General features: G+C 41.0%; 2 long non-coding RNA genes across 2 annotated transcripts; both read left to right on the top strand.

The window, feature by feature from the left end:
• The first annotated feature begins 2,038 nt into the window (after positions 1-2,038).
• LOC115168812 (uncharacterized) lies at positions 2,039-3,063 on the top strand. The gene is made up of 3 exons (XR_003870753.1): positions 2,039-2,204; positions 2,313-2,345; positions 2,995-3,063. It is a non-coding gene; the product is annotated as an uncharacterized LOC115168812 (long non-coding RNA).
• A 98-nt stretch (positions 3,064-3,161) lies between these two features.
• On the top strand, positions 3,162-14,973 carry LOC115168811 (uncharacterized). The gene is made up of 3 exons (XR_003870752.1): positions 3,162-3,303; positions 3,478-3,561; positions 14,539-14,973. It is a non-coding gene; the product is annotated as an uncharacterized LOC115168811 (long non-coding RNA).
• Positions 14,974-20,033: the final 5,060 nt, after the last annotated feature.

Raw genomic sequence — 20,033 nt, 5'->3', positions numbered from 1 at the left:
GTGAGGAAGGCATTTAAAAAAAATAACCAGGCATCCTCTACTGACGGGATGAGGTCAATATCCTTCCAGGATACCCGGGCCAGGTTGATTAGAAAGGCTTGCTCACTGAAATGTTTTGTTTGACAGTGATGAGTAGAGGTCGTTTGACCACTGACCCATTACGGATGCAGGCAATGAGGCAGTGATCACTGAGATCTTGGTTGAAAACAGCAGAGGTGTATTTAGAGGGCAAGTTGGTTTGGATGATATCAATGAGGGTGCTAGTGTTTACGGCTTTGGGGTGGTACCTGGTAGGTTCATTGATAATTTGTGTGAGATTGAGGGCATCAAGCTTAGATTGTAGAATGTCTGGGGTGTTAAGCATGTCCTAGTTTAGGTCACCTAGCAGCACGAGCTCTGAAGATAGATGGGGGCAATCAGTTCACATATGGTGTCCAGAGCACAGCTGGGGGCAGAGGGTGGTCTATAGCAGGCTGCAACAGTGAGAGACTTGTTTTTAGAGAGATGGATTTTTAAAAGTGGAAGTTCAAATTGTTTGGGTACAGAACTGGATAGTAGGACAGAACTCTGCAGGCTATCTCTGCAGTAGATTGCAACACCGCCCCCTTTAGCCGTTCTATCTTGTCTGAAAATTTTGTAGTTAGGGATGGAGATTTCAGAGTTTTTGGTGGACACGGCTAGGATATCCAGGTTGGCAGAGTGTGCTAAAGCAGTGAATAAAACAAACTTAGGGAGGAGGCTTCTAATGTTAACATGCATGAAACCAAGGCTATTATTAGAAACATCATTGAAACCAGAAGATGTCATAGCATGTGTGGGTGGTGGAACTGAAAGGTTGGATAAGGTATAATGAGCAGGGCTAGAGGCTCTACAGTGAAATAAGCCAATAAACACTACCCAGAACAGCAATGGACAAGGCATATTGACATTAAGGAGAGGCATGCTTAGCCGAGTGATCATAAGGGTCCAGTGAGATTCAGTTAGCTAGCCGGGCCATAGGTAGCAAGCTGGTAGAAGATGGAGGGAGGTCTGTTTTTAGCCACCTTGTGCGTTTCCGTCTGTAGATTAGTGGGGTTCCGTGTGGTAGGGGGGACCAGTCCAATTGGCAAAATAGTTATAGTTATAGTGGCCCAAGAAAATTGTCCGATAGACCTATTCAGATAGCAGCCGATAAGACGGCTAACGATTAGCGGGCCGCAGATGGGCGTTCAGGTTACGTCACGACGGAGGGGCCAGTTGGATAACTCCCTCGGGCAGATAACGTCGGTAGTCCAGTCGTAAAGGCCCGATGGGGCTCCGCATCGGCAGTACAACGGGTCCGGATAGGTGATTGTAGCCCAGGAGTGGCTGATGGAACTCTTCAGCTGGCTAGCTCCGGAATAATTGATGTTACCTCCGGGACCGACGTTAGCCAATACTCACTCTGGTAGCAGCTAGCTAGCTGCAAGATCCAGGTGTAAATGTCCAGAGCCTGCGGTAGAAATCCGGGGATATGGAGAGAAAATAGGTCTGGTATGCTCTGGTCTGAGTCGCTCTGTACAAAACTGGCGATAGCTTTTCGAGCTAAGAGATAGCTGATGACCGCCAACCGTGGCTAGCTGAACTCCAACGTTAGCCAGTGAACTGGCCAACCTCTGGCTAACCTCTGGCTAGCTTCTGCTGTGGATTTCAGATTTGAGGTAAATAATACTTTTTTGGTTTTTAAATTGGTGAGGCGGGTTGCAGGAGAGTGTTTTGAGGTTGAGTTGTTAGAAAAAAATATATAAAAAGATATGCGAAGAAAATATGTAAATATATATATACACAGGACACGACAAGAGGAGGACAAGGGACATTTGACTGCTATGCCATCTTGGAATATGAACAGTAGTTGTGTGGCTTATAGGAACAGTAGTTGTGTGGCTCAGGCAGGACTGCTGCAGTTGTACCTGCATGCCCTTCTCTCACATTCTCTGAAGGTCTCTGTGTAGACTGAAACGGCACAGTATGTTTTTTAATATTTGATTCATCAAACAATTTTTTTTATAATGGAGAGTGTCACCTCACCTTCCAATGTCCCTCTTCAACCCCACAGCTCTCCCAGCTCCATGGGACAAACAGGAAGTTCACCTTGCTGCATGCCCTTGTGGAGCAGATCATGTTGCACGAAGCCGGCTTGGCCACTTTTCCCCAAGAGTTGGCGGAATTCGAAACTGTCCCTGGGGGTAAGTCATCAAGATTTTGGTCAATGCCCTGAAAATCTGTACTGTAGATTTCAATTGGATCAGTTTAGTTAAAACCTTTTTGGTGTTCTTGTCTGTGTTTCTGGTCAGCTTCCATTAAAGGCCTCACTACTGAAGTGGATGGTGAGTCTATCACGTTTCCTATCCTGTTCAATAATGTATAGATAAAAAGAAGTGTTGCTCTTTACAGTGCAGAGATCTAATGATACAAGGTGCAACAAAGACTGTAGTTTATACACACCTATGAATGGTCTTGTCTAAGATAGTATGATCTACTGTAGCTACAGATGTAGGATCTTAATTTGGCCAGTTTCGCACAGCAGGAAAATAATCCTGCAGCAATAGGAAATGTGATTTATTGTGTGCATTACAATTAATGGACATTTTTGGGAGGGTTGATACATTTTTTGTTAGGGCAAATCAAGTCTGACATTTTAAAGTGTAAATTACAAACTTAAGATGCCTTTTTATTTTAAAAATGGAATACACTACAAGTTTGCATTTCCTGCTGTTCAGAGTTCAAAGAGATGACTGGCTTTATGGCGTAGTGAAACTTAAAGAGGAAAGACATGTAGGCCTAATATCAACTTCATGTATGGTCATTTATGAAGACTTTTGGCTATTGAATTGTGATGAAAAGTTGACATGAGTGCAGATCAGCTACTTGGCTGGAACCAGGCAGCAGGAAGGAGAAAATTGTGATTGTAAAGTAGAAATTTACTTCAGTGATCATATTTGATGAATGATAACCACAATGTGTACTTCCCTCCAGTCCTCAAGAATGAGTTACAGAAGGTCATTCAGTACAGGAAAACGTACAAGAGAAGAAACCAAGGCGAGCAATACCCAAAGGTAATGAAGACACTTTTCGTTATTCTGAGAAGCCTATTCTCTCTCTCTTCAGGTATTATTCAGACAGAAAGATACAAGATTCAGACAAATATACAAGTAAAACCTTGACACATTGAATAAACAACCGGCAGATGCATTGAACCTTTACACTTATCTTACACAGCGTTTGTCCCTAGATGAGCGCATCATCTTGTGGCGGTGAAGGGAATTGCTATTTGTCAAGCATACTGTAAGTGTTGCTACATATTGCATTATGTTCCTCTGATGGTGTCTGCTGTCAGTTAGCAGTGATCGTTTTGTGACGCAACCAACCACAGGTGTTCTGATATATTAGATATATCAAATAACGAATAAGCTTAGCAGTAACCTCTCTTCACTCTTCACCTTATCCCCCTCACATCAGATGACGATTGATAAGTACAACACAGATCTCTCCCTGCTGACAAAGAGATGTGAGGAAATGAAGAAACTCTACACTGACATATTGGTAATGCCCGAGTTATTTTTTTCTGTATGTCTGTTGTGCAGCCCCTCCAGAGATAGATGGTTCCTCCGGTCCTGAAATGTGGAGATGACCCTTTCCACTGTTTTTCATGTTATCTATCTCTCTGCACTGTGGAGGGGGGAGTAGTGGAGATATATTCCAGACATACATTTCAGAGAAATTCTTCTTCAAGGTCACTAACTTCTGCAGCAGATGCTTGTGTCCTCCCTATTTTGAGGGGTGAACAAACTTCAAATATGTACCGTAGGCCATAGACAATATAAACAAAAAAAGAAACGTCCTCTCACTGTCAACTGAGTTTATTTTCAGCAAACTTAACGTGTAAATATGTGTATGAACATAACAAGATTCAACAACTGAGACATAAACTGAACAAATTCCACAGACATGACTAACAGAAATGGAATAATGTGTCCCTGAACAAAGGGGGGTCAAAATCAAAGTAACAGTCAGTATCTGGTGTGGCCACCAGCTGCATTAAGTACTGCAGTGCATCTCCTCCTCATTGACTGCACCAGATTAGCCAAGTCTCACTGTAAGATGTTACCCCACTTTTCCACCAAGACACCTCCAAGTTCCTGGACATTTCTGGGGGGAATGGCCCTAGCACTCACCCTCCGATCCAACAGGTCCCAGACGTGCTCAATGGGATTGAGATCCGGGCTCTTCACTGGCCATGGCAGAACACTGACATTCCTGTCTTGCAGGAAATCACACACAGAACGAGCAGTATGGCTGGTAGCATTGTCATGCTGGAGGGTCATGTCAGGATGAGCCTGCAGGAAGGGTACCACATGAGGGAGGAGGATGTCTTCCCTGTAACGCACAGCGTTGAGATTGCCTGCAATGACAACAAGCTCAGTCCGATGATGCTGTGACACACCGCCCCAGACCGTGACGGACCCTCCACCTCCAAATCGATCCCACTCCAGAGTACAGGCCTCAGTATAACGCTCATTCCTTTGACAATAAAAGCGAATCCGACCATCACCCCTGCTGAGACAAAACCGTGACTCGTCAGTGAAGAGCACTTTTTGCCAGTCCTGTCTGGTGGGGCGGTGGGTGGGTTTGTGACTATAGGTGACGCTGTTGCCGGTGATGTCTGGTGAGCACCTGCCTTACAACAGGCCTACAAGCCCTCAGTCCAGTCTCTCTCAACCTATTGCAGACAGTCTGAGCACTGATGGCGTGATTGTGCGTTCCTGGTGTAACTCGGGCAGTTGTTGTTGCCGTCCTGTACCTGTTCCACATGTGTGATGTTCGGATGTACCGATCCTGTGCAGGTGTTACATGTGGTCTGCCACTGCGAGGATGATCAGCTGTCCTTCCTGTCTCCCTGTAGCGCTGACTTAGGCGTCTAACAGTACGGACATTGCAATTTATTGCCCTGGCCACATCTGCAGTCCTCATGCCTCCTTGCAGCATGCCTAAGGCACGTTCATGCAGATGAGCAGGGCCCTTGGGCATCTTTATTTTTGTGTTTTTCAGAGTCAGTAGAAAGGCCTCTTTTGTGTCCTAAATTTTCATAACTGTGACCTTAATTGCCTACTGTCTGTATGCTGTTAGTGTCTTAACGACCGTTCCACAGGTGCATGTTCATTAGTTGTTTATGGTTCAATGAACATGCATGGGAAACAGTGTTTAAACCCTTTACAATGAAGAAGTTATTTGGATTTTGACGAATTATCTTTGAAAGACAGGGTCCTGAAAAAGGGATATTTCTTTGTTTGACGAGTTTATGTACAGTGCCTTCAGAAAGTATTCACACCCCTTGACTTGTTCCACATTTTGTTGTGTTACAGCCTGAATTTAAAATGCATTAACTTGAGATTGTGTGTCACTGACCTACACGTAATACCCTATAATGTTAAAGTGGAATTATGTTTTTAGAAATGTTTCCAAATGAATTAAAAATGAAAAGCTGAAATGCCTTGAGTCAATAAGTATTCAACCACTTTGTTATGTCAAGCTTAAAAACATTCAGGATTAAAAATTTTCTTAACAAGTCACATCAATTGCATGGACTCACTCTATGTGCAATACTAGTGTTTAACATGATTTCTGAATGACTACCTCATCTCTGTACCCCACACATGCAATTATCTGTAAGGTGGTTTTCCAATGCCTCACAAAGAAGGGCACCTATTGGTAGATGGGTAAAAAATATATTGATAATGAATACCCCTGTGAGCATGGTGAAGTTATTAATTGCACTCTGGATGGTGTACCAATACACCCAGTCACTACAAAGATGCAGGCATCCTTCCTAACTCAGTTGCCGGAGAGGAAGAAAACCACTCAGGGATTTCACCATGAGGCCAATTGTGACTTTAAAACAGTTACCGAGTGTAATGGCTGTGATAGGACAAAACTGAGGATGGATCAACAACATTGTAGTTTCTCCACAATAATAACCTAAATGACAGAGTAAAAAGAAGGAAGCCTGTACAGAATAAAACTATTCCAAAACATGCATCCTGTTTGCAATAAGGCACTAAAGTAAAACTGCTAAAAACTTGTTATGTTGGGGGCAAACACAATACATCGCTGATAACCACTCTTCATATTTTCAAGCATGATGGGGGCTGCATCATATTATGGGTATGTTTGTCATCGGCAAGTACTAGGGAGTTATTTTGGGGATAAAAGTGAAAGGAATAAGCTAAGCACTGACAAAATCCTAGACACTGGGAGACAAATTCACCTTTCAGCTGGATGATAACCTAAAACACAAGGCCAAATATACTCTTACGTTGCTTTCCAAGATGACATTGAATGTTCCTGGTGGCCTCTTACAATTTGGACTTAAATGTACTTGAAACTCTATGGCAAGAATTGAACTTTCTGATCAATGATCAACAACCAACTTGACAGAGCTTGAAGAATTTTAAAATGAATAGTGTGCAAATATTTTACAATCCTGTTCTGCAAAGCTCTTTTGGAAACTTACCCAGAACGACTCCAAAGGTAATTCTAACATGTTTTGACTCAGGGGTATGAATACTTATGTAAATGAGATATTGCAAACATTTCTAAAAACATGTTTTCACATTGTGTGTTGATTGGTCAGAAAAATCAGTATAATCAATTTTGAATTCAGGCTGTAACACAACAGAATGTGGAATAAGTCAAGGGGTATGAATACTTTCTGAAGGCACTGTATATATCTAAGGAAGTACTCAGTGGTTTGTAAGGAGAGAAATACAGCATCACAGCATCACACTTGTTGATAAATAGATAAAATAATATTGAACAGGAAGATATGCCTCAGGATATTTACCAACTTTTGGAAACTTAGTTCCCACTCATTGTTCTGTGTCTAGTTTGGCATCAGCCTAGTTGCTGATTGCATAAAGAGAAACTCTTCCACAACAATATATTTTCAAAGAAAGTAAATCCCATTTTCCAACCTCCCCTATTTCCAGAAGGATGATCCATCATCACAAAGAATCCACCTGACTTTGCTCTGTGTTTGAGTTGTGAGCCTTGACAGGGTGAGGGGTGAGCCTAGGGCTTGCCAGGGAATTGTGTTATATTAGATTCCACCTATTACATTCCTGCGGACTCCAAACTTGATTCAACACACACTGGACACGCACACACACACTGGACATGCTCGCACACACACACAGAGGCGCACGCACACACACAGAGGTGCACGCACACACACAGAGGTGCACGCACACACACAGAGGCGCACACACACACAGAGGCGCACGCACACACACACACACACACAGAGGCACACACACAGAGGCGCAAATACACACATAGAGGCACACACACACACAAACACAGAGGCGCGCACACACACAAACACAGAGGCGCGCACACACACACCGAGGAGCGCGCACACACACACACACACACAGAGGCGCGCGCACACACACACACAGGCGCGCACGCACACACACACAGGCGCGCGCACACACACACACACACACAGAGAGAGAGGCGTGCACACACACAGAGAGGCGTGCACACACACACAGAGGCACGCACACACACACACACACACACACACACACACACAGAGGCGCGCACACACACAGAGACACACACACATACAGAGGCGCACACACACACAGAGGTGCACACACACACACAGAGGCGCACACACACACAGAGACACACACACACACACACACAGAGACACACACACACACACAGAGAGGCGCACACACACAGAGACAAACACACACAGACACACACACACACACAGTGACACACACACAGACACAGAGACACACAGACACACACACACACACACACACACACAGAGACACACAGACACCCTCTCACACAGCTTATATCTGTGACATTATCAAAACCTTCCCTCTGCAGGGGAAGGTTTTGCAGTCAGATGCAGAAGCAATAGTAGTAGCCTATACTGCAGGAGCCTCAGAGGTGAAAGTATTTAGCAAACGTTGCTCTCCCCCTGTTACTGTAACTTTGGGCATGTTTATATAGGCGAAAATGCTTAAACATACTTTAAAATTACTTTTTTAAATCACTTTGATGTGCCTCAGGTTCCTGCTGAGGCGTGGGAACCTGTCGTGCCAGCTGAAGCATGATTGACTATTTCAGCTGTGGCATTTGGACCCGACGTCACCAGAAAATCTATGTTGCTTCCATTTTTTGAGGCAGTATTCTGTAACGCGGACGCTGGGTGTCGAGAAGCAAGTGCAGGAGGTGAATTTAAAAATACAATAAACATGGAACAATCCAAAACAAGAGTAGAGTCTGGACATGAAAAACATTACTATTACTGCCTGGGGAAAGAACCAAAGGGAGTGACAGATATAGGGGAGGTAATCATAGATCGATGGAGTCCAGGTGTCTTTGGCGCAGGTGCGCGTAATGATGGTGGCATGTGTGCGTAATGATAAGTAAACTGGCGAAGTCGAGCGCAGGAGAGGGGGAGCGGGAGTAGACATGACATTATTACATGTATGTGGTACATTTTCATAACTGTTAGTACAAAGCTCAAAAAGGATAATAAAAAAGGCAGTTGTTTCAAAACTCAAGACACATTTTCAATTGACTAAATACAACACACAGTGTTTCAGCTAGAAATACATGTTTCACATTGCAATAGATGTTCATATAAAGTAATTGCCTTTCACAATGAAATGCGCACATTTCTTTTGATATGATTCTGTTCTGTTGTGTTAAAATACATTTTATTATTACTTAATCTGACTGTTCTTAATTGATGATCACTTAAACGTTTGGTAAACCAATAGATTTGACATGTACACCAGTTTGTCTAGTACAGATTCTGAGAACTATATAATGAACATGTATGTCTTTGAAAGTAGAAACACAAAGTATAATATTTACTCGAATGTACTACCGTGACAACAACTATTATGATTTTACTGACAGTAAGTTAGAGGAAAAAAGAAGAATCCTGCACACTGCTCTTGATAGTACCACTTGCTCTTTAATAAGTGTTGCGTATCGGCCTCAAGGTGTTGTGGGTTCGATTCAAGGCCTTGAGGCTGATACGTAAAGATGATTAAAGAGTAGTGATACTTTCAAGAGCAGTTTTCTTATTTTATTCAACTGTTACCATGCACCTGCAAAAAAGATAGCTCAGATGTGCGAGTGCCTTTTCAATTTTGACTTACAGTAAGTTTAAAAAAATCTGATATTGACAAGATCAGAAATGTACAGTAACAAATCCAACCAAATCAAAGTTTATTGGTCACGTACACAGATTAGCAGATGTTACAGCAGGTGCAGCGAAATGCTTCTGTTTCTAGCACCTACAGTGCAGTAATACAATATCAATACAATTACAATACCAATACGCAAAAAGTCCAAAACAAGAAGGATATGCATCCCCTATACAGTACATGGGAAGGGGGTGGGGGGTTTACACTGCTTTACTGAAATTGCATTGGCAAATGATAACATGGGCTAGAAAACATGGGCTAGAAATTATGGAAATTCAATTTGAATGGGTAGTGCAAGTGTATTGCCTAATGTGCAAACATTGTAATGTACTGTAATTTACAGCACTGTGGAATACTACATTCAAAGGGCAGTTTTGAAACATGTATCTTCATTGTTTTCTATTGGATGAACTAGTTGTTAAAGTAAATAAATTGAGAAGATATTATTCTGTTGTGTTTTGGGGATGGTGATACATTTACTAGTAACCTGTCCAAAATCGTAATGTAAATTTTGGATTACCCAAATTCAGTAACATAATCTGATTACTTTCATATTACTTTCCCTTTAAGATGTGCAGGTTAGTGTTTTTGCCATGAATCTTGTTCTGGAGGCAGCTCTGCAGAGAGGTAACAAGCTGGCACAGCCACAAAGTCATTAAATCAGATTTTAAACCTAACCCTAACCTTAACCACACTGCTAACTCTAATACATAATCCTAACCTTGACATGATGACAATCTTTTCTATAAGTTATTGTGATAGTCATCATCTCTCTCGCTCTCTCTTGCTCGCTCTCTCACACAACACACAGCTAGCATGACAATGTTTTCTAAAGTTATTGTGATCATTATCTCTCGAAGCCTCCCTCTCTCTCTCACAAGCGCACACACACACACAAGAGAGAGAGAGAGAACACACACATACACACATCACATACACACATTTACTGTCATTAACTAAACATATCAAAATGGCAAACCGTTAGCTAGCTAGCAACAACCAACGGCTACAATAGGTAAAAATGAAAATGTACCATGTCCATGAGGATAAGCCAAAGAGCTAATGTTAGCTAGCTAAAATTAGCCGGCTAATATTTTCCCGTGATGTTCTCCCCAACTAACTGCCGTTTTACTTAAGAAAGTAAAACAAGAATGCAGGAGAACAGAGACTACCATTTAGCAGTCAAATCTTTAATAATGTTTTTTTGTGTACATTTAGAGAAACTGTCGTTGTTTTCCAGCTGTGTTGTTGTGTAACCTACCGGGCACTCTGTCTCGATTGCCATATGGAATGTTGACCGATGCGCTCCAGCAAGCAGAGAGATCTATTGCTGCGTGTGAAGCACAGATTCCAATCGAAGTTTTAGCTGGAACTGATGTGCCTACGTCCTTATTTAGCTAATACATTTTTTAAAAATAACTGTACACATTATGTTAATTGATTAAAAGCTTTAAGGGACAATATAATAGTCATATTTTCAGGGTCAAGTTCAAGTGCAATAGTTTTGGACTAATTTGATATTGATGGAAATAAATGCGATTGAAAACAGGGTTTTGTAAATCCTGGTGGATTGTAGTAGTAGTAATAAAATGCATATACCTATGTGTTTTCTTAAATTCTGAAAACAAATTTAGTTAGTCACAATATAACATCAAAACAGCATTCAGTGGAACAGAACAAAATGTGCAGCACAATAAACAGTGCAATTAGCTAACACAGACAAACTATTACCAAACAGAAGCCAACACACACAGCAAGCTACCAGATATCATTCATTAAACATCCATTATTTCATTGCACTTCAGTTTTACTGCATTTTAAAAGCAGTGAATTTTTTTTAGGGTATCCTGTTTAACTGTGCATGTTTATCTTTATATACTGGTAGCCTATATATTTTTTTATGGAAGTGAATGGGTGGACTGCAACTATGAAAAACACTGCCATAGGTTGTCTAAATTAGGGACCATCTCTGTCACACATATTTGCTTTCAATGACCTAGCAAATTCGATGACTTGGAGGTGAAATATATATTTGTTTAAAAATATATATTTAATCACCTGCTGAATAAAAACCTCAAAATGGCCCTACTCCTGAAAAATTTATCGGGCCGGACAAGCTGAAGTGACTCAGGCCGTGTACCATTAGCCGGAGCCTAGAGTGATATGATTCTGCAGAATTCGGGAAGAACTTGGCCCACATGAATCCCACCCCAAGTCTGAGTCCACGCCGAGTCCCCCTAGTCTCAAATGGAATATGCCCGCATTCAAGCGTGTTGACTGGGTACAGTATTCCAGGAGACCCTAACCTAGTTTGGTGCACTCTGCCAGCTGTTGTTTGCCAAGTGTGCTAAGATGAATCATGCAAACCCTGCTGAAAATGAACATTGCTCCATGTTAAATAATTGTAAAGGTTCTAATGTCTTATATGCAATGGGTGCATGGCCCACAAACACTATGCACATGTCTTTATAGATTGGTGTCTATTAATTGGTAGCATTTAGATAAAAAAACGCCGGTCAATTAGTTGGATAATAACCGAACCCCCCCCAAAATGTTGGTTAATCATCAGATTTCAACCCAAAAACTAATATCAACCAAAATAAGACGTATTTTTCATCTTAATCGGATTGTGATCTGGTTATAAGACATTCCGACCAGATTTCAACCAGTAAAGTACGTCTTTATCACGTCGTATGTCCACTGGGAAGTGATACCCTTATTGCTTGTAGGCTACACCACTGCTGTCGTCCTTTCTTCCAGGGGTTTATTCAAGTTAGATCATCTTTGGATGCCGACAGTAGTCACACCATTGGACTGTAGTCTACAAAAGCCTATTCTTCCTCTTTTCCCACCATCCATCAAACTCCTTTTTTCAATGCGGATATGAATTTCATTGAGAAAACAAAGGTGTCAAATATTTTTTGAGCAAACCTCCTTTCTGAGTTTTAAAGTCATCTTAGAAGTAATCATCTAGTTTCTCAAAAGTAGTTTCTCTGTAATCTGATTACAACATTTTAGCTGGTAATGTAATGTCATCCGTTTTCAAGGTCCAATGCATCAGTTTTTATCACAATATCAAATAATTTCTTGGGAACAATTAAGTACCTTACTGTTATTGTTTTCAATTTAAATTGTCAAATAGCAAAAAAAATAGCTTCTTACCAAAAAAATCTTTTCTCAAGCAAGAATTTTGCTAGGACTGTTTTGGAGTGGTTAGAGTGGTGAGGGAAAAACTGAAAACTAGCTTTTATTGGCAGAGAGGTTTCAAACTAACACATTTTCTGCCTGGGGATGTCACCAGGCTGGCCAAAACTCCATCCCACCAAAACAGCTCTTACACTAAAAGGGCATGTTGTGTCTGGACTATCATTAAATGTGAAGACTGTATATTATCAAATCAATTCTCTAGGTTTAATTATGTGATTAAACTAATTATGTAAACATTAAATAACTAGGGAGTTGGGGCACCACGGGAAAATGTTTAGCGTTACAGAGTTATAATATCCCGACTATAACTCTTCAGATATTTTAATATCTTATCAATTAGTCTTCCATTAATGATTATTAATTACCTCATCAGTTCTCATTACTGAACGTCGCAAACCCTTGGATATCTGCACGAACCCTAGTTAAAATCATGAATCAGCGATACACAAATTGGCTTAATTATTTATTTACTAACTAACTAAATAATCACACAGAATTACATAACAAACAAACAGTAGATATTGGTTACTAACAATGATGGAAACGTCCCTAGTGGGCTAAACCGATATGACTTCTTGGTAAACAAAGGAAAGGGGTGGGGACTGAGAGCGGGAAAGACAAAATGGATTCACTATAATTATATGCTAATCCTTTTGCACATGAACGGCCGCATTGAATAATTGCAATGTATATATTTACGCCCGTATGCCGTTGTTGTCTCTTTGTTTAAAACACTCGATCGTCCTGTAGAGTTCATCAGTCTCTGGTTAAGTTTCCCAGAGGTGGTTAGAATGGATACTTCAGAGTACCATTTGGAAATGTTATCATAGATTAGATGCTTCGGCAGTTGTCGGTATTCTCATACTAGGTTTACGTAATTTCTAGCTGCAGACTAGTAATTTGTGTCATCTAGAATTTGCTCCTTCTGTAATGAGCGATAGTCTCAGAGTTTAACCATTTCCAGCCGTGTAGCCAAAACTACAGCTGTATGGTCTAATGGTCTATAGAATTGTAACTATTCCAACGTGGGGACTCTGTCCTGGCGTTCTATGACTTGTCCTTTGGTAGAGTTGTAGTTTAAACCATTTCACATGAAGCGTCAGCTGCATGTTTTCTAGTCTAATGTGAATTTTGTCAGGAGTGGGTTTTATACACTTCAGAGAAAAGGGCGGTCCATGATGCCGACGTAATGTCTATGCTCACGTGGGTGTGGGTACTGACTTGGTTAACTTATTTTCTCATTTAGAAGGTTAACATCACAATACATCTTTTCACAAATAGTTTCATGTTTAATCACATACGTTTCACAATATTCAGATGTAAACCTGACAGCCGGGAAATGTTCACTTTAAGAGATACAGTTATGTGTGTTTCCTGTCATTCATGAGATCACCAAATGAAACACACTCATCATGACTGTCCCTTTAGTGTTCACGGACCATTCCCACATTCTCAAAAGTAGAAATATTGTTTAGTTTTCCCATTTTGGGGATTAGGAATTTTGAACTAAGAGAAGCACTTTGTTCTGGTAGACTCTCCCTCAATTCTACCAGGTATTTATGACCTGTCGTAAAGTCATAAAACTGTGGAGGGGGGGGGTATTGATCCTCCCCCCAGGGCACGTCATGACAGGCATTATCATCATTTTCACAATTCACAGTATTATTCCAATCTCATAGCATGGGAATACTATATACTTGTTTTTGACTGCACTGGGCATTAATGACAAGCCCTTTGTATTAGTTGGTGACCCTTTAGTGAGTTAAGTGTAGGCATGGATTCATGCCATGGCCACCCGTCTGTCTCACTTAAGATATTTAGGTCTAGTAATTGCTTCCATGCTCACGCAGTTTATCAGCTCATTATTAAAAAAGGAGTTTGTAATGAACTGCAGTTACATTATGCATCCCAACCAAACCAGAGACATCACCCATTAATTAGAACAAATATATTAATACCTGTGGGTTGCTATGTATTGCAGATTATAATCTCTGAAAGAATGATAGCAAATTAAGTGCTTGTGCCTTGCAATGTCAAAATTAATGGCAAATGTTTTATTTTCTTCTCAAAGGCTAAATTCGGAGAGCCAATGGATCAAGATTCTCAGGAGCTGTTTGGATTGGTGTGCCAGTTTGTCAATGACTTCAAGAGGACACATGCTGAAATCAGATAACAATATTTGCTGTCCTTGAGATGCTATCTATGTAAATTCAGCCAGTCTAAATAGAATTTAGTTATAATTTGTGTACCACACAAGCTGTGCTATTTCAGGAGTAAAAAAACCCTGGCATTCTTCTGAGAAACATAACTCACAGCTGTGACTAATATTATGATCAGGCGGCTAGACTTGAGTATTGCAATTTCAGTAGGAAAACATTTTAGTGTATAGTACTATGCTGAAATTAGAACAAGTCTGCACTGAGTGTACAAAACATGCTCTTACTATGACATAGACTTACCAGGTGAATCCCGGTGAAAGCTCTGATCCCTTATTGATGTCACTTATTAAATCCACTTCAATCAGTGTAGATGAACGGAAGGAGACAGGTTTAAGAAGGATTTTTCAACCTTGAGACATGGATTGTGTATGTGTGCCATTAAGAGGGTGAATGGGAAAGACAAAAGATTTAAGCGCCTTTTGAACGGGGTATGGTAGGTGCCAGGCACACCAGTTTGTGTCAAGAACCGCAACGCTGCTGGGTTTTTCATGCTCAACAGTTTCCCATGTGTATCAAGAATGATCCATCACCCAAAGCACATCCAGCCAACTTGACACAACTGTGGGAAGCGTTGGAGTCAACGTGGGTCAGCATCCCTATGGAACACTTTCGATACCTTGTAGAGTCCATTCCCAGACAAATTGAGGCTGTTCTGAGGGCAAAAGGGGGTGTTTTGTACACTCAGTGTATAACAGCTATGTGGTTTGGAGACCATAGACTAACTGTTAGTTGGGATTCATTGTGACAAATTGTCTGAAATCGATTGAAATAATTAATTGAATTGAACTTATGAGACAGTAGGGGGAATGCCAGCACTTGATTTTTCACAGCTGTGTGTCTGTTGGCAAGGGAACCTAATCACAAAAAACACTCACACACCAGCCTTCTGAAAACAGTCCATTTGATTACCTATTTTTTTGTGTTGATTGGGGACACAGAGATTTCATATTCCAGTACCTCAGGAATGGCTCCAAGACCCTTCTCTGATTCAAGACAACATCTGGTGCTGTTTGCCATTTAACATTTTTTCCCCCTGTCCCTTCTCTCTTGTAATTGGTATTGCAGCAGCAAAATGGGTGCTGTTAGCAACAGCTTGAAAATACTTTAGATTGATTTTGAGAGAGCGAGAGAGAGAGAGATTGTCTGTGTCTTGACATTTTAATTAGAGGACAGAAAAAAAAGCAGCATTGGTTAGTTGGTCTAATTGTGAACCAACAATATAATGATCCAGGACCCCATGCTGGGGTGTTTAATTCATAAAGCCGTACATGTAAAACAAAAAATATAAAATTTCAATTAACTATTCATATAAAAAATGCTGGTGAATGATTTCAGTTAGAAAATGGAGAGAGAACATTTCATTAAATGTGACTTTCACTCACAAGATGATTACTTACTTTTTTTAATGATATTACATATTTACCAAGACTGGGTTCTTTTGCCCTTGTTTCTGAAACAAATTTGTTCCGATTTGGTACAATTTAATTTAGATTTTTTTTTTATTAATACATCTCTTGATACTTCCTGGACACATCATTAGTGACGTAACCTAGGGTCATTGGTTGTTTTGCATCATCAGACACCCTCGCCCAGGCGACCCAGCAGAGGTTGATCAGACCTCGAATTGTGTCCAGGTGGCATTACTCTGCTCCCTATGGATTTCCTCATGATCCAGAGCCATCTTGAGGCTCTATCAGCTGCCTTGATGGTGTTGCTGATTGTTCTCCTCGTGAGAGGGATTGTCCAGCAAAACATACCTAGCCTTCCAACCATCCCTACTTCGGGCATTCGATGAGCAGTCCCTCATACTTGGCCCTCTTCCTCTCGTACGCCTCCTCCAGAAGATCTTCCCAAGGGACTGTCAGCTCCAGAATGATAATGGTCTTTGGGGAATCTGAGACCAGGGTGATGTCTGGGCTCAGAGTTGTCTTGACAATGTGCTACGGGAACTTGAGCTGCTTCTACAAGTCTGAAAAGATAGATTACATGCTTTTATTAATATATCTGTTTATCATAGCCCTTAGCAAATAACAAGCATCTTTAAACTTTACTCAGTTTATTAGGTACACCACCCAGTTCACGAAAATGGATCGCTCCTACAGACAGTTAGTCACATGGCCATGGCTTACTACAGTGTATAAAGTAGGCAGATAGGCATTGAGGTATTCAGTTACTGTTCGACTGAATGTTAGAATGTGACTCACCACCTGGATTCGGTCTTATGTAGCAAAATGTGAAAGTGTTTTTTACATTGGATAAAAGTAGAGACACAGAGCTACAAAATGGCATATCATACACTGCATTTGAGGAACAATGGGAAAATAATTCTGCTTTGAAAGTTGATCAGCTTGTAAACTCACTTTTGAGAAAATCGCCTTTGAATGTTTTGGTATCTAGTGAAGAGCTCTTCTTCCATTCAACAATGTTCACACCCTCTTAAGCTTTAGCCCCACCCATCTCATTTCACTCTCGGAGTGTACACTTGACGCTCTGGCCGATGATTTGTTTACCTCTGGAAAACATGAAAACAGCCTAACCAGCTCGGCTGGAAACAACTTCATTATGCTTTTTTTGCAGATGTTTACTGACACCGGCCATATTCAACGGGTGTTGTACACACGTCACGTAACGTTAGCTAACGAGCCAGCCAGTTAATGTTAGCTAGTTAAACAACAATGAACAAAGGGCCAACAATGCCACAGTGCTGGGAGCTAACCAACAATGTTCAATGTTATCTAGCTAAAATTAGTCTCTAAATAGAAAAGCCAACAGCTCTGGGAAACGAATAACAATGTCCGCTAGGGAGCCAGCCAGCTAACTTTAGCTAGCTAGCTAACAGTACACTTCAGCTTAAGACATATAGCTAGTTAGCTAGGTAAACAATGAATCTAGTTAGGTAAACAACGTTTAAGATCACACAAGTCACGTAACGTTAGCTAAATAGCCAGCCAGCTAATGTTAGCTAGCTAGTTAGCTAACAGTACACTTTAGCTTGAAATGAAAACACTTTTTGTCAAAATTAGAAATATCTGGAAATGTAGCTAGCTAACGCTAGACTATCTTACCTGTATACATCATCATGCATGATGGATTCGTCTCCCTGTCAGGAATGCCATACCATGGTTGCCCTTAGTTTTAAGATGTAATCTGGAGACAGGTGTTTTCTCCATCTCTTTAGCTATCACACTCTAATTCCACTGATTTCAAAACGTGATCCTCCAGAAAGTGGAGAGCAACACTTACGCAGATCCACTACACAATACATAAAAATAGCCGCATTCGACAGGATTACCAACACAGACTGACGAGAGCACACACTTTTCCTGTCATAGGCTTGGGTCTTGAAGCATATATCCTTTTCACTTCATATCCATGACTTCAAATACTTGGTCATGTCAAGTGTGAAACCTCAAAGCAGGTTGTTTTTATGTAAGATGCAGATATGTGTATGGCACCTCGACTCCCACTACCACTCCGTGTTAAAAACACCTAGAGTAGGTGATGTGTTTGACCTACATGTTAGATATGAGTGTGAGTGGCAGACAGTTCTAGTGCTCCGATTCAAGCTACCAATCCCACGGTCTGTTAACCATCACTCTGTTAACAAGCGTTACCTAACATTGCTACTATCTTATAGAAGTATGAGATACCATACGCGGTCACAGAGATAGCTAACTCTTGAAATGTATTCTGTCACTACAAGGTTTTTTGCACCTCACATATGGAACAATCTTCAGAATACCCTTCAGTTGGATGCATTGGTGCCTTTTGGGCATTTCAGATTGTTGGTAGAGGACCTCTTCACTAAAGAACTAATAGTGAAGAGGACTCTTCCTAGAGCTGGCCGCCCAGCCAAACTCAGCAATTGGAGGAGAAGGGCCTTGGTCAGGGAGGTGACCAAGTACCCAATGATCACTCTGACAGAGCTCCAGAGTTCCTCTGTGGAGATGGGAGAACCTTCCAGAAGGACAACCATCTCTGTAACACTCCACCAATCAGGCCTTTATGGTAGAGTGGCCAGATGGAAGCCACTCCTCAGTAAAGGTACATGAGAGCCCGCTTGTAGTTTGCCAAAAGGCACCTAAAGGACTCTCAGACCATGAGAAACAATATTCTCTGGTCTCAAGAAACCAAGATCAAACTCTTTGGCATGAATGCCAAAGGGATTGCACCATCCCTACGGTGAAGCACAGTTATGGCTGCTTTGCGTGATGTATTGTTATCTCTACCTTCTTGCCCTTTGTGCTCTTGTCTGTGCCCAATAATGTTTGTACCATGTTTTGTGCTACTACCATGTTGTGTTGTTACCATGCTATGTTGTTGTCTTAAGTCTCTCTATTAGGTCTCTCTATGTAGTGCTGTGTTGTCTCGTCGTGATGTGTGTTTTTCCTATATTTTTTTATTTTAATTTGGAAGGCCTTTTGGTAGGCCGTCATTGTAAATAGGAATTTGTTCTTAACTGATTTGCCTCAGTTAAATAAAGGTTCAATAAAAAATAGAATAAAAAAATGGTGGCGGCAGCATCACGCTGTGGGGATGTTTTTCAGCAGCAAGGACTGGGAGACCAGTCAGGATTGAGGGAAAGATGAACAGAGCAAAGTACAGAGAGATCCTTGATGAAAACCTGCTCCAGAGCTCTCAGGACCTCAGACTGGAGCGAAGGTTCACCTTCCAACAGGACAACGACCCTAAGCACACAGCCAAGACAACGCAGGAATGGCTAGATAGATATGTTTTTAGTTTTTTTTACAAATTAATAAAAAAGGAACAGCTGAAATGTCTTGAGTCAAGTATTCAACCAATTTATTATGGCCAGCCTAAATTAATTCTGAACTAAATATTTGCTTAACAAGTCACATAAGTTGCATGGATTCACTCTGTGCGCAATAATAGTGTTTAATTAATGACCACCTCATCTCTGTACCCCACACATACAATTAACTGTAAGGTCCCTCAGTCAAGCCACAAAGACCAAGGAGGTTCTCCAATGCCTCGCAAAGGCATTTACTCCCTAAACATATTCATAGATGGGTTATAAAAAGAAAAAGAAAAGCAGATATTGAATATCCCTTTGAGCATTGTGAAGTTATTAATTACACTTTGGATGGTGTATCAATACACCTAGTCACTACAAAATACAGACATCCTTCCTAACTCAACAACATTGTAGTACTCCACAATACTAACCTAATTGACAGAGTGAAAAGAAGGAATCCTGTACTGAATAGAAAATATTCCGAAACATGCATCCTGTTTGCAACAAGTCAGTAAAGTAATACTGCAAAAAATGTGGTGACGCAATTAACTTTTTGTCCTGAATACAAAGTGTTATGTTTAGGGCAAATCC

This window comes from Salmo trutta, chromosome 30 (assembly GCF_901001165.1).
Source record: "Salmo trutta chromosome 30, fSalTru1.1, whole genome shotgun sequence".
Classification (NCBI taxonomy): Eukaryota; Metazoa; Chordata; class Actinopteri; order Salmoniformes; family Salmonidae; genus Salmo; species Salmo trutta.
The sequence above is the reverse complement of the archived record's forward strand: the minus strand, read 5'-3'. Positions and strand labels throughout refer to the sequence as shown.